The sequence below is a fragment of the Balaenoptera physalus genome (genome assembly GCF_965194825.1).
Source record: "Balaenoptera physalus genome assembly, chromosome: 3".
In the NCBI taxonomy this organism is placed as follows: domain Eukaryota; kingdom Metazoa; phylum Chordata; class Mammalia; order Artiodactyla; family Balaenopteridae; genus Balaenoptera; species Balaenoptera physalus.
This window is the reverse complement of record NC_138890.1, coordinates 54112227-54125128: the sequence shown is the minus strand read 5'-3', so window position 1 is coordinate 54125128 and position 12902 is coordinate 54112227. Positions and strand designations below refer to the sequence as shown.

At 41.4% G+C, this 12902-nt stretch overlaps 1 protein-coding gene across 9 annotated transcripts in view; it reads right to left on the bottom strand.

Moving 5' to 3' along the window:
• The window catches only part of PPP2R2B (protein phosphatase 2 regulatory subunit Bbeta), a 689017-nt gene that overhangs the window by 283793 nt on the left and 392322 nt on the right, over positions 1-12902 (bottom strand). The gene's annotated exons all lie outside the window — the stretch shown is intronic.

Below are 12902 nucleotides of genomic sequence, written 5' to 3'. Positions count from 1 at the left end.
TTCAACCACATATAGTATTAACAAGAAGAAGTTAACATAGCTTTCAGAAATGTCAGATTTGAGCCCCACAAGAGGCTAGCTCATTAAACAACCATACTGGCTGTCATATTAGGTCAATCATTCTTTGAAATTACCTACTCACCAGTTTGAAGAAAATGAACATTTCTGGGTCACCAGGTTCCATATACTTATCTACGACTGATGCCCGGGAACCAGAAAAGTCATTTTATTTAACATAGGTGGGCAACTAAATCCCAGAGAGCAAGCTACTCACCCATGTATTTAATAGCGGAGGCTGAGCACTGAGCTTGTTTTCCCACTAGGAAGGGTAAGAGGACCCGGGGCTTTGGGGAAGGACCAGGGCAACGGGATCAAATGAAAGCTCATTAATTATGTCTTTATGACTTTTTTTCTGATTTTCACCCCACGTACATTCTCTAGGATGAACTTAAAACACTCTGAAAATGTGTGACAACGTGAAGTAGAGGCAAAACACGGACCAAACAAAAGTAGGAAAGAGCCATAGCAATTACAAAGGTACTCATTGGTACCACTTTTTAAGAATGCAATTTACTGATATTATCTAGAAACTTAATTGTTCGTACCATTTAACCCAGTAATCTTGACTTTAGACACTTGTTCTAAGAAAATAACCAGAGAGATGATTTAGATGCATGCAGTCATTTATAACACAAATATTACATCAAAATCCTGGAAATAATCCAAACTTCCAGCATGGAGTGATTGGTAAAATTATGGTTTAACTATAGCATGTTACAGAAGAATGCTCACAGTATTGTGTTTGGGACCAAAACAAACAAAACAAACATAGATATGATAATATTTTTCATATAATTCCTTTATTCATCCATCTCTCTCTCTCTCTCTCTCTCACACACACACACACACAGCAGCCTGGAAGAAAATAGATCAAAAAATGTTTGTAATAATTATGTTCAGAGCTAGAGGTAAATTCGATTTTCTTTTTTACACTTTTCTTTACAGTCCAGTTTTTCATCAGTGAGCACATATTTTGTTCTCTCACAGCCTCTATTCTTTTCCTACGTAGCATTTACCAAGATTTATGTTCATGCTCTTATGTTTGTGTTTAATGTGTATCTTTCCAATAGAATGCAAGCTCTATGACAGTAGAATATGTGTCTGTTTTTTTTTTTAATTGCATATCTGGGTTTTTTTTAGCGTGGTGCCTAGTATATAATAAACATTTTGAAAGTAACCACTGAGTGAGCAGCTGTGCGGACACTACCTGGAAGATCTGTGGTGGTATATGAGGGTTCTAATGGGCATCAAACAGTCGGCTACGTCTCTAGTCTCCAGCTCATTTGCTCAATAATACACCATTTTCCTTGCTTGCTTCTGCCTCCTAAGATCACACAAGGCTCCACTCTCCATTAGGAATGCCTGTGCCGCTCCTCTCCACCTGTCAGAATCCCACCAAGAGCCCACCTTCCCCACTGAGCCATTCCTGTTCAGGTAAGCATCTCTCTAGCACTTACCAAAGTCACTCACTTGGAAGATCAACATTTTTTGAACTTTATTGGGTTCCAAACACTTTTTTTGAATAGGGGTCAGCAAACGATGGTCCATGGGCCACCACCTGATTTTGCAAATAGAGTTTTGCTAGAATACAGCCATGCCCACACGCTACAATGGCAGAGTTGAGTAGGTGGGACATAGACTGTATGGTCAGGAAAGATGAAAATATTTACTAACTGGCCCTTTACAGGACAATTTACAGACCCTGTTCTAGAGCATCTACGTACTTGTGAAAAGCAGAGATGACACCAGATTTTTATCCCATCAGGTTATTCTTAGGGCAATATGGGATCCAAAGTATATCTCTAAGAGCTTTGTAAAAAAGAAATGATTGTAATATACCTAAATCCATTTTTTTTTGAATTTTTGAATTTTATTTTATTTTTTATACAGCAGGTTCTTATTAGTCATCCATTTTATACATATTAGTGTATATATGTCAATCCCAATCTCCCAGTTCATCCCACCACCACCACCACCCCCCGCAACTTTCCCCCCTTGGTGTCCATACGTTTGTTCTCTACATCTGTGTCTCTATTTCTGCCCTGCAAAGTGGTTCATCTGTACCATTTTTCTAGATTCCACATATATGCGTTAATATACAATATTTGTTTTCCTCTTTCTGACTTACTTCACTCTGTATGACAGTCTCTAGAGCCATCCACGTCCTAAATCCATTCTTAAGAACATACATGTCTGTGTCAGACATACATGCATTCAAGTCCCGAGTCTGCTGACTGATGCTGGGCAGATTACACAACTTCTCTAAGCCTCAGTTTTGTCATACATTCCCTCATTTCCTTAATAAACGTGTAATAAGCGCTATTTACCAGATATTGGACTAGAAGATGGGTAATAGACAATGGTGACTAAGACCTAAAGAGTCTCACCTAATTCAGCCTTAATTGTAAATACAGCTGAGGATTGCTGTGAGGATTATATGATGCACACACATGCGTGGATGCATGTACCTATTATCACATATATACACACCAATGTAATACACAATACATATACGCGTAATATATAGTACATCATATATAGCAGGGGTTCCCAACCCCCGGACCTGTACCGGTCCTCAGCCTGTTAGGAACTGGGCCGCACAGCAGGAGGCGGGCGAGCGGGAGAGGGAGCGAAGCTACATCTGCCGCTCCCCATCGCTCACTTTACCACCTGAATCATCCCCCCACCCCCGTGGAAAAACTGTCTTCCACGGAACCGGTCCCTGGTGCCAAAAAGGTTGGGGACCGCTGATATATAGTGTATATAGAGTCCTTAACTCAATTCCTGGTACACTGCGAGCACTTAGTATATGACGGCTCTTCGGCCTCATCATAATTACAACAGAATCTCTTTTAACAGACCTCTAGGGAGCTGACTCATTGGATGAAAATATGCCTTCAATTCCCTCTGTAAAATGGGTCTCTAGCCTGCTCTACATTCACTGCTAATTTATTAAGGTCATCTCTGGTCCACCGGCTCACTTCTGTTTCTTTTGGCTGAGCTGCACATCTACTGAGAGTCAGTTGTGTCGGCTCCCAAATCTCTTGATGCCCGTATACTTGTCATTTAATTAAATATCATGGAAGGTGATGAAAAGAATGGTGTGAAAAGGCAGAGAATGACTGTTTGATATGAAAACTAAGTTTAATGCTTTCAAAAAATGATCAAGAATTGTCAGCTAAATGTGGGAGAGAGAAAAGATGGGGGACAATCATAAAAATCTAGAAGGATCAGTAGTTAAGATTGGTTCTCAGGGGTCTATACTCTCACTCAATCTCAAGGAAACCAATCTCAGACATGGTCTCTGTCATTTTGGGTGTGGTTTGTGCAAGAAAAATGTAAGTCCCAATCAGCAGTTCCCTACTCAGAGACTAAGCCTTGATTCTTCAACAGGCTCTTCATCAAAATCAGGCAATGCTGTTTAAAATAGGTGTATCAGGAACTATACTCAACATTTAGTAATAACCTATAAGGGGAAAGAAGCTGAAAAACAATATATATGTATCTCTGAATCACTTTTCTGTACACCTGAAACTAACACAACATTGTAAATCAACTATACTTCAATTAAAAAAAATAAAATAGGTGTATCATTGTTATGATTCTCTGCCTTAACTTTTCCAATTTATCATCAACTATTGGTCCCAACTGCATGGAGTGAGAGGGATTCTTCTGTATTTACTAAATGCTCACGTATAAACAATAACGTTAGCCAGGGGCATGCTGCCTTGGCCGCTGCCATATTTTATAGGTAAAAAAATAATCAGAGAGATGGCGTGACTGGTCCAAGGCCTCGGAACTAGTACTGCTGGGGGGTGTGGTCTTGAGCCAGGCGGGCTCTGATTCCACCATCTCAGCCCCCCAGGGATAACAGAGAGGCAAACGCAGCACAGACTCACACTGTCTGGCTTATATGATTAAGTACATTTTGAGAAGGTCAGAGCATCATCTGCCCAAATGGATGGAAAGACACTTGAGAGCAAGAACTTCTATTTCACCACACTCCCCAGCACCACCACCACAGCAAGCTGGCAAGAAATCCAAAAATCAATTTTGTTGGAGTTGATGAATTTTATTTCCTAATTTATAATAGTAGAAGAAACTGGGGCTTCCTGATTTCTAAAAGAAAAAGGTTCATGTGGGATTTACAGCCCCCTCCATGGAGCACACAACAGCAGGGGAGACAGTCTATTGTGGCTGTCAGATCATGTCACTGAAAGCTCAGCCTCACCAATTGGCACTTGTCTTTCCTGTCGGTGCGGCAAGTTGAGCAGTGCCCTGCTCACCAGATGGTTATTTGTTCCACCAGCCACCTTTGCTGCATCCCTGATTCACTCCAGCCCAGGACAGTCTCCAGAATTCAGGCTGCAAGGCAGCTCCTGCCAACAACTTTGCCAAATGGCTCCTCTCAAAGTCATGGGCCGCCCAGACAGACTGGCTCCTCCGTCTGCAGCAGCTTTTGGCAGAGACGCTTCCCTTTCTGGCTCCACCTCTTGGCTGCACCAGAGCCTTCTTGCCAGAAGGATGATCTGACCCATCAGTACATACAGCCAGACCTGGAGTTCTGGGGCCATTTAAAGCCTACATCTGTGTCCCCCAAGTTCACCCCTGACTACAATGTCAGAACACACAAAACAATCCTAGATGATCACAAATACAGACACAGTGCATCACAGAAACTTAGAGCCAGGAAAATCTATAGAGAGCTTGCCTCCCCTCCCCCATCTTCAACCTCATTTTAGTAGATTAGGAAATCAAAGCCCAGAGAGTAAAAGTGACTAATTATGGTGGCAGGACTGGGAATAACACCCAGGTCTTCTCATGTGCATTCCAAACCACTGCTTACAATAAAGACTGCATTGCCTTCCAATTTCCCCTCTGTTCATTTTCAAATTCTTGATAAAAATTAGACCCTGTGTATTGGTATTGATTCAAAGGAGAATTTCTTTAGAAAAAATGAAGAATCTTTTCTCTACATCAACATCATGACTTTTTTTTTTTTTTAAGCAGGCCTGTCTATATACTACACTGACAGACCTGGAGGTGACTTCTGTTCTGCCACCCACAGCTGGGTGACCTTGAACAAGTAATCTCATTCTGTTTCAACTTTTCACTTAAAGGGGTATAAGGACAGTATCAACGAGAAAGATAGTTTAAAGCCCAAAGTTGGTTCATGGCACATAGCAAGCCCTCCACAACTGCTAGTAATCAACATTATTCTGTATTAACACTCAAATCCACAGTGGTTTTAGAATACACAGTACTGTGCACATATACAGAGGCATGCCAGGTATTTCTTACATTAGGAAGTTCAAGTTCATGAAGTTAAATGACTTATCCAAGGTTACTTAGAGAATAAATGAAGGACCAGAGATTCCTTCTTGCCATTTTGCTAAGAAATGAGAACCAGTATCTTGGCTTATTTAAAGGAGAATGTTTGAACAAAAACATATATATATACGCATAATCACTGCAGCATCTTATGTAATATAAAAAGCCGGAAACAATTTCCCATCCAGCCACAAGGGAACTGCTAAATAAACTGCAGTACAGTCATACCACGGGGCACTATGCAGCCATTAAAAAGAACAAGGCAGACGTAGGTGTCCTGACACAAAAAGGTCTTTCAGATATGTCACTGAATGGGCGAGAAAACAAAGCGCAAATAAAACAAGCAGTATGCATTCAGTTACACAAACAATCCCTCCCCTAATGTGTGTCTGTACATGTATATTTAAATGTATGGAAATGTATAGAAAGGTGTCTATAAGGAAGTCCACCAACTATTGACAATGGTAACTCTGGGCAAAGAAGTGGGATGGGTGTGGGGATAGAGAGTGATTCATGCTTTGCTTTATCTACTTCCATAATGCTTGATGCTTTTCAAATAAGAAGGCGTTTATGCATTATTTGCCTTATAAATAGACATAAAGGCAGAGAGGAACATGAACGACAACAGTACAGCAGCTGTGAACCAACAGACCTCCTAATCTCGGTGTCCCTGGCCCCAACTTGACCTCTGCCAAGTTACATGAGCAATGCTACTCTCAAGTTTCTTGTTCAGCTCTCGTCTTTGGTAACATGCTTCCTGGTGAGATTTTGTACTTAGGGATCCAGGTTTTGCCTTTCAGACCACCTGGGAGTGCTCAGCATCTTGCTGCAATATCTCCCATTAGAGCCACTTACAGCTTTTCCACATTCAGCACCCTTGTGCATCTGTTGAGGGTCACAGAGATAAGCCCCCTGCGTTAAGTGGAGGAGATGGCCTGCCATTCTGTGACTACTTCGGGTTCATTACTTAATGGATTCAAGCAGTGAAATCAGCCATGCATGATGGAGGAGGCTGTCAGTCGCCCAGCGTCAAGCCCAGTACGCCTAGAATACATCGTCTCCTAGGTAAGGTACTCTTTGGCACACTCCTTCTGGTAGACCTCATCTTTCTCACGTTAAAATCCTGCCTGTAGAGGCCCCTCCAGACCCTTAGACTCCATGCATCTTCTTGCCCCTTCATTTCTTTTCATTTGCTGGAATCAATCAGGTCTCTTGCCTCTAAAGAACAGAACTGACAGCCTGACTTACCCCCCTCTACATGGCCATCCGTTTCCATTACCCACAATGATCCTTTCTCCAAAGAAACCATTAATACTAGTTAGTTGTCCATGGATTTCACAAATACATGTCCTATTATGACCACTTCCCACTATTCCCATACTGAACTTGGAGCATAAGAATCCAAGGATTCCTGGATTTACGACAAAACTCCTAGTGGTCTTGTAAAAAGACTCTGTGCTTCCAATGGGATAGTTATGTCAGAACTGGTTTGTCAGGTCAGAGCTGATTTTCAGCCTCATTCTAGCGTTCCGTTGGAAAGGCAACAGAAGGAAATCTGGTGGTAAGAATGAAGTTTGGAGATGAAAGCAAATATCATTTTAATGGGAGATGGGTAGAGCGCTACTGGAGAGTTGCTCTGGCCAAAATGAGTCCTCAGACACCACCCCTGATGCAAGAGGACATCAGCCACCATACAGCTGCCTCTGGCCCATTCCTTGTGCTCTGCTCCAGGCAACTATATGAGTTGCCATCAACTCTGGAGAATGGGTGCCAGGATGGCCCAGTGGGAACTTCATTGTGAGTGTCCCAGGCTGGGGGTGAGGGACATGGAGAAGGCTATAAAAACCCAGCTAATTTTCATATTTTGACTGTTCAATTCCGTAAATATTTTCCTTCTTTTCTTATCATAGATAGAGTAGAATAAATCTACAGGATTAAGTCAGCTAAGGATTCCGGCACCAACTGGGGGAATTCAGCTCCCTCCCTGTGGGAAAAAGAGGAAAGCCTAGACTTGTGCACTGTCTTACTGGGATGAGATGAACCGGGTGAACTGAGTAGCACTGAATCGGCACCATGGGGATGTATGCGGAGCGTTGAACACAACCTGAATTTTTTTTCCCTCTAAAATCCAGGCAAGAAGCAGCAGGGGTGGGCAAAGAACTCTTGCCTAGAACCCAGGCAGTCATTGGTTCCAATCTGGGTCTGCCACTTACAAGTATGTGACCTTGTACAAGTTTCTCTGCTTCTCCAAACCTTGCAATTTCTTATTCTGAAAACTGCATCTAATGCCACCGTTTCCTCAGAGTTGTTGAAGGAGATTAAATGAGTAAACACATGAGAAACACCTAGGAAAATGCCTGGGATACAGACAGTACTCAAGAAACCTTAGTTCTCCTCCCTCATCTAAGCGTCTAAATTGGGCCCTTAGTTTCTTCGTAAATGCAAATGCTAGAATCTAGGAATGTCAGTCTACAGCTGTGCTCTTTTCATTGAGCATACCAATATTTTGACAGGACTGGCCTAATGTTATTCACCCCAGGTTCACTGGTACGTTTCTGACCAGCCCTCATAAAGGGCTTGGGATCGCCCCTGGGGACCTGGATGCTAATAATGAATACTTGCTAGTGATTTTCAATGCGCTCTGGTTATTATGTTTGGTAGTGGAACATTTCCTATCCCCGGAAAGGTCATTTATAATAGTATAAGGCTGCTTCTTCCCACCTTCCATTTCAGATTTTTCTGAGCCTAGCAGAGAAGTCAAACAGTCATCCATATGCATTGGAAATACTATTCCGATCTGGCATTTGCATAAAAAATACCAAAGCAACTTAAGGAACTACAGGGCAGCTCTCCATCCTGACACTACCTCCTTTTATTTTTCTGATGCCTTTCCAGCACCTTCATATCAAAAGTCATTTTCACGTACCTTCCTAGTTTTACTCATCATAGCTTCCCTCTTTCTTGAGCATGTGTGGGATGGATGGGGGGAGGGGAGGAAGCAGGGAATTTCTCTTTCTTTTATTCTCATGCCGCTAAGAAGCTGTAACGTTTCACAGATCACACAGATCTCCAGTTTGGAGACTGTCTGAACTCAACTCACCCAAGACTGGCCTCTTCTTATTCTATCCCATTGCTCAAAAATGGCCATATAGCATTATTGGTATAATTTAAGTGTGCGGTTAATTATGCTTACACCAAGGTATTCTGTCCTGGTACAATTTGTTTATACGGAGCCAAGATCAGTTTCCTTGTAATTTTTCACTCATTGGCTCAAATTCTGCCCTGCAGTGCTCTTCTCCTAGGCATCTCACCTATTCCCATGCTTTTAAGTACCTTTAATATACCCGTGACACCCCAAATTATAATCTAGTCCAGATCTTTCTTCTGAGCTTCAGACCCAGATACCCAACTGCTTACTTGAGAGTCTCACCATGAGGCTAGATGACTCCAGTTTCCGTGGAAAGCCCCACTGTGCATCCATTCTCATGGCAAAATCCTGGGAGGTCATCCTTGACACCATCTCCATCTACTTCTCCATCTCCACCCAGTTTATCACACCAACTCAGCCCTATCCATTCTTCTCCTACAATGTATCTCGAATCCATCGAATTCTCTCCACCTTTATTGCTGCCACCATCCTAGGGGACAGCCGTGGCCTAACTATCCCCCTGCTTTCACCCCTATTCACTTCCTACCCAGCCCTCTGACCCCACCCTACACAGCAACCAGCCTGAGTTTTGAAAAAACAAACCTGATCATATTTCTCCCCGATCAAAATCCTTTGATGGCTTTCGACCCATCTTTGGATAAGGTCCAAACTCCTTAAGGCCAACAACGCTCAACATGATCTGGTCCCTAAATACCTCTCCAGTTTCTTTTTTGTAACATTTTATTACAAACATTTTCAAACAAATGGCAAAGTTGAAAAAAAATTTCAGTGAATATACATTGACCGACCACCTGGATTCTACCATTAACATTTTATACTTGCTTTATCATCTATCTATCCATTTATCCATCCTTCTCTCCTAGTATTAATTTTTCTTGGTTTTGGTCCATTCCAAAGTAAACTGTAGGCTCCAGTCTCGTTTTTGTCACTCTTCTCGTTGTTCTCTACACTCAACCCTAGGCATCTTCTCATTCTTCGAATCTGTCAGACTATTTTATATCTCTGTGCTTTGGACCTATTGCCCCTTCTACCTGAAGTGTTTTCAGCCCTTGTTAATTCCTGACTCATCCTTTGGTTTTCAGTTTCAACTGTCTGAGAGGCCGTCACTGAACCCCCAGTCTAAATTAGATTCGCTTTTCTGCCTTACACATAATCTCAACGCGTCTTGTGCTTTTCCTGAATATCACTTGTCACAATTGGTAGCTATGTATTTTTTTTGCAAAATCATTTGTTTAATGTCTACTTTCTCCAGCAGCCCAAAATTTCCATGAGAACAGACACAATGTCTGTACCGGAGCATGCAGGATCACCCCCACAGAAAGTTAGTTAATAGTTGTTGAAGGAATTAAAGGCAGAAGGAATCAATAGCTACATAATAATAATATCATATTAATATAATAACAATACATGGACTAAGTGAATTTGTTCTTCTTTTAATAGGTACAAGCAGTATGGGTTTTTTAAGGCCTCTAAGAGAAGATGGAACTTACTCATTGCCAGAATATAACCAACAAGTACATTAAGGCAGATTGCCAAGTGGCAAGCTCCATGGCTAGTGGCTGAGTCAAGAAAGAGACTGTGGCGGGTCTCAGGGACTTCTCTCCCATTTCCACTAGGCCTTCCCTCAAGATCATCCCAAATCAACAACAATCCAAGGAAAACCAGGGTGCTTGCAATGCAAATGCAGTTTAAGTGATACTAACAACCGCTATAATGTATTGAGGGCATTTATCGAGGACTGGCTTTGTATTAGGCACTGTGTTGAGTGCTTTTCCTGCATTAGATATTCTTTTTTCCTGTGGCATAGGTTCTAATGTTATTCCCATTTTAAAGCTAAGGAAACTGAGAACAGAATAGTTATTTTTAAACAACAAGTTCTCTGACTTCCTCTTCTAACCAGATTGCCATTCCTGTAAAGTCCACCTACGTAGAATATTTATTCTGACTGTGCCCCATATGAGGGTAGAAAGATTAATCTAGAAAACTCTCAGACTGCTCTAATGGAGAGGGGGTTTTAGTTGGTTCTAACAAGTCTAAAAATATAGAAAGCCAACCCTACCGATGCTTTTCCTCAGGTATGAAACCCAAACACACACTTTCAAATGATCCCTGCAAAGAATTTTTCCTCGGATGGGAACACCGTTTACACACAAAGATAAACCACTGTGATCTTCCCCATAACAGGAACTAATAGTTAAAGAAAAATGAAGCAGTGCAGAATTTCCTAGTAGAAGAGCATGTCAGCCAGTCTTGAGTTTGAAGACAAGCTTTTCCCCTGACTGTGTGACCTTGACAAATTAGTATCATCCCTGGGCCTCAGTTGCTCAGCTTCCTTATTTGAAAATGGAAATAACAAGATCCACTTAGCAGGGGATGGACATATTAAAATGCTACTTACAGAAACCTCAGTACAGGGCTTGGAAAAGAGAAGATACTCAAAGATAGTAACTTTAAGAAAGGGAGGAAAAGATAGGAAAAGGTAGGGGAGGGTGGTAACTTAATACTCAGAATAAAAGAAAAGTTATAAGAAATGTTTTCAATAAATGCACGTCATGCATTCTTTTCCCATCAGAGAGAGAGAGGGAGGAGCTTGGGAAAAAGTGTCCTTTAGCATTTGCATTGCTCTTACCCGGATGAACTTGCCTGCAGATACCACTTACAATGCAAATTGAGCTTAGAGTCCTTCACACTAACTACACAGCAAAAACCTTCCAGCTTTAAATAGAATTCCACTGCAGTGTGGAATGATCCGAGCAAAGGGAAGAAAAATTCAGAGATAAATGCGAAGGAGATTTTGCAGAAAAAAAAAAAATCTGACATATCTGGGCAAGGGAGGAAAATGCAGAAATATCAAAGGAGGCAAAAAGAAAAGCAAAGTCTATAGAAGGACTCAGAAATTAATTCCCCAGAAGGTGGGTTTAAGTTAATAAAGGGAAGAGAACTTTGTGACAAGCCCCCAGTGAAGACGATTTTAACAAAGAATATTTTGATCTAGTGGGGTTCCTTCAAGGTGTACTAGCACTTTGAAGGTATTCATCATCATCAGAAGGACACGTCCCCCTCTGGCCAGGTCAATGTTCCCTAAAATGCAATTAGGGATTGCATGTAAAAAGGCAATTTACATTGTCTAAGTTCCATTTTTTTTTTTTTTTTCTTCCCAGACCTTCACTAAGATCAGGTAAAGAAACCTGGAAGCATACTGTGAAATAAAGGTTTGTTTAAATTTTCAATGTGGTGGCAGTTGGGGGGTGGGGGGAGGGATCCAAGAGGCTGATTTGGAAAAATTTTAGAAAGTTCTTTGCTATAAACTCATGCCTTATTTCAGACTATATGAACCCAGATATTTTATTCAGAACCAGAGTTTACAAAAATGTCATCAAATAGGAACAAAGATTAGGTAGTATCTAGGGCCCTGAAAGCGATAAGGAATGCCGTGTTTAACTCATTTCTTCATTCTACAGATGACAGTGCTACGCACATGGCCTCAATTTCCCCATCTTCCCAGCTCAGTAAGTTTCCTTTGCCTGCACGTGGAGGCATAATGCAATACAGAAGAAAACATGAAGGCAGCCCTCTATCTTTGTTGTCTCAAATAGAAAAAAAAAAAGGTGTGCCCCCAAAGACAATAGACCGGAAAGCCAACTTCTCTTTTGGATGATATGCTCTGACCCAGAGCTGATCATATTCTACCTGGTGAGTCAGTGACAAAGCACTAAGAATGGGGAAGAACATCTTACCACCACATTGTCACCAGGCAAGTAAAAAGAATCAGCAAGTATGATGCTTGGTATGGGGCAGGGACAGGCTGCTGAACATCTTAAAAGCCACTTCTAAGCTCCTGAAGGCCAGAGCTCATAAAGCTCTGCTTGATCTGTCTAGCGCCATGGATGCATTAGGTGTGATGCTCTCCAATAATGATAATGAACGAAGCATGTATTTTCAATAGCGCTGGGCATTCTTTCTATCTACAACTTCCAGGGATGTTTATAGAAGGTGCCACCTTTACCCCCAAATTGTGTGTCTTTTTATCTCTCAGAACTTGAACTCTTACTACCACCACGCCCATCACATTTCTCTAATAGTCTTGATTTGATTAAATATTATAGAAATTTTAGCACCCAAGAATAATAAGAAGAATCTTAAATTAACATGCCTTGCTACATTTTCCTAAAGCACTTTCACACATATTTTCTCATGTGGATATCACAATGTGACAATGCAACACTTTATAGGAGTGGTTAAGCATGAAGGCTGACAGGTAGAAAATGAAAGCAAAAATGCAAAAGTTTTGGTATTTGAAAAAAAAAAAAAAGCCTCCTCTCTCTATTCCCACACAAAAGGC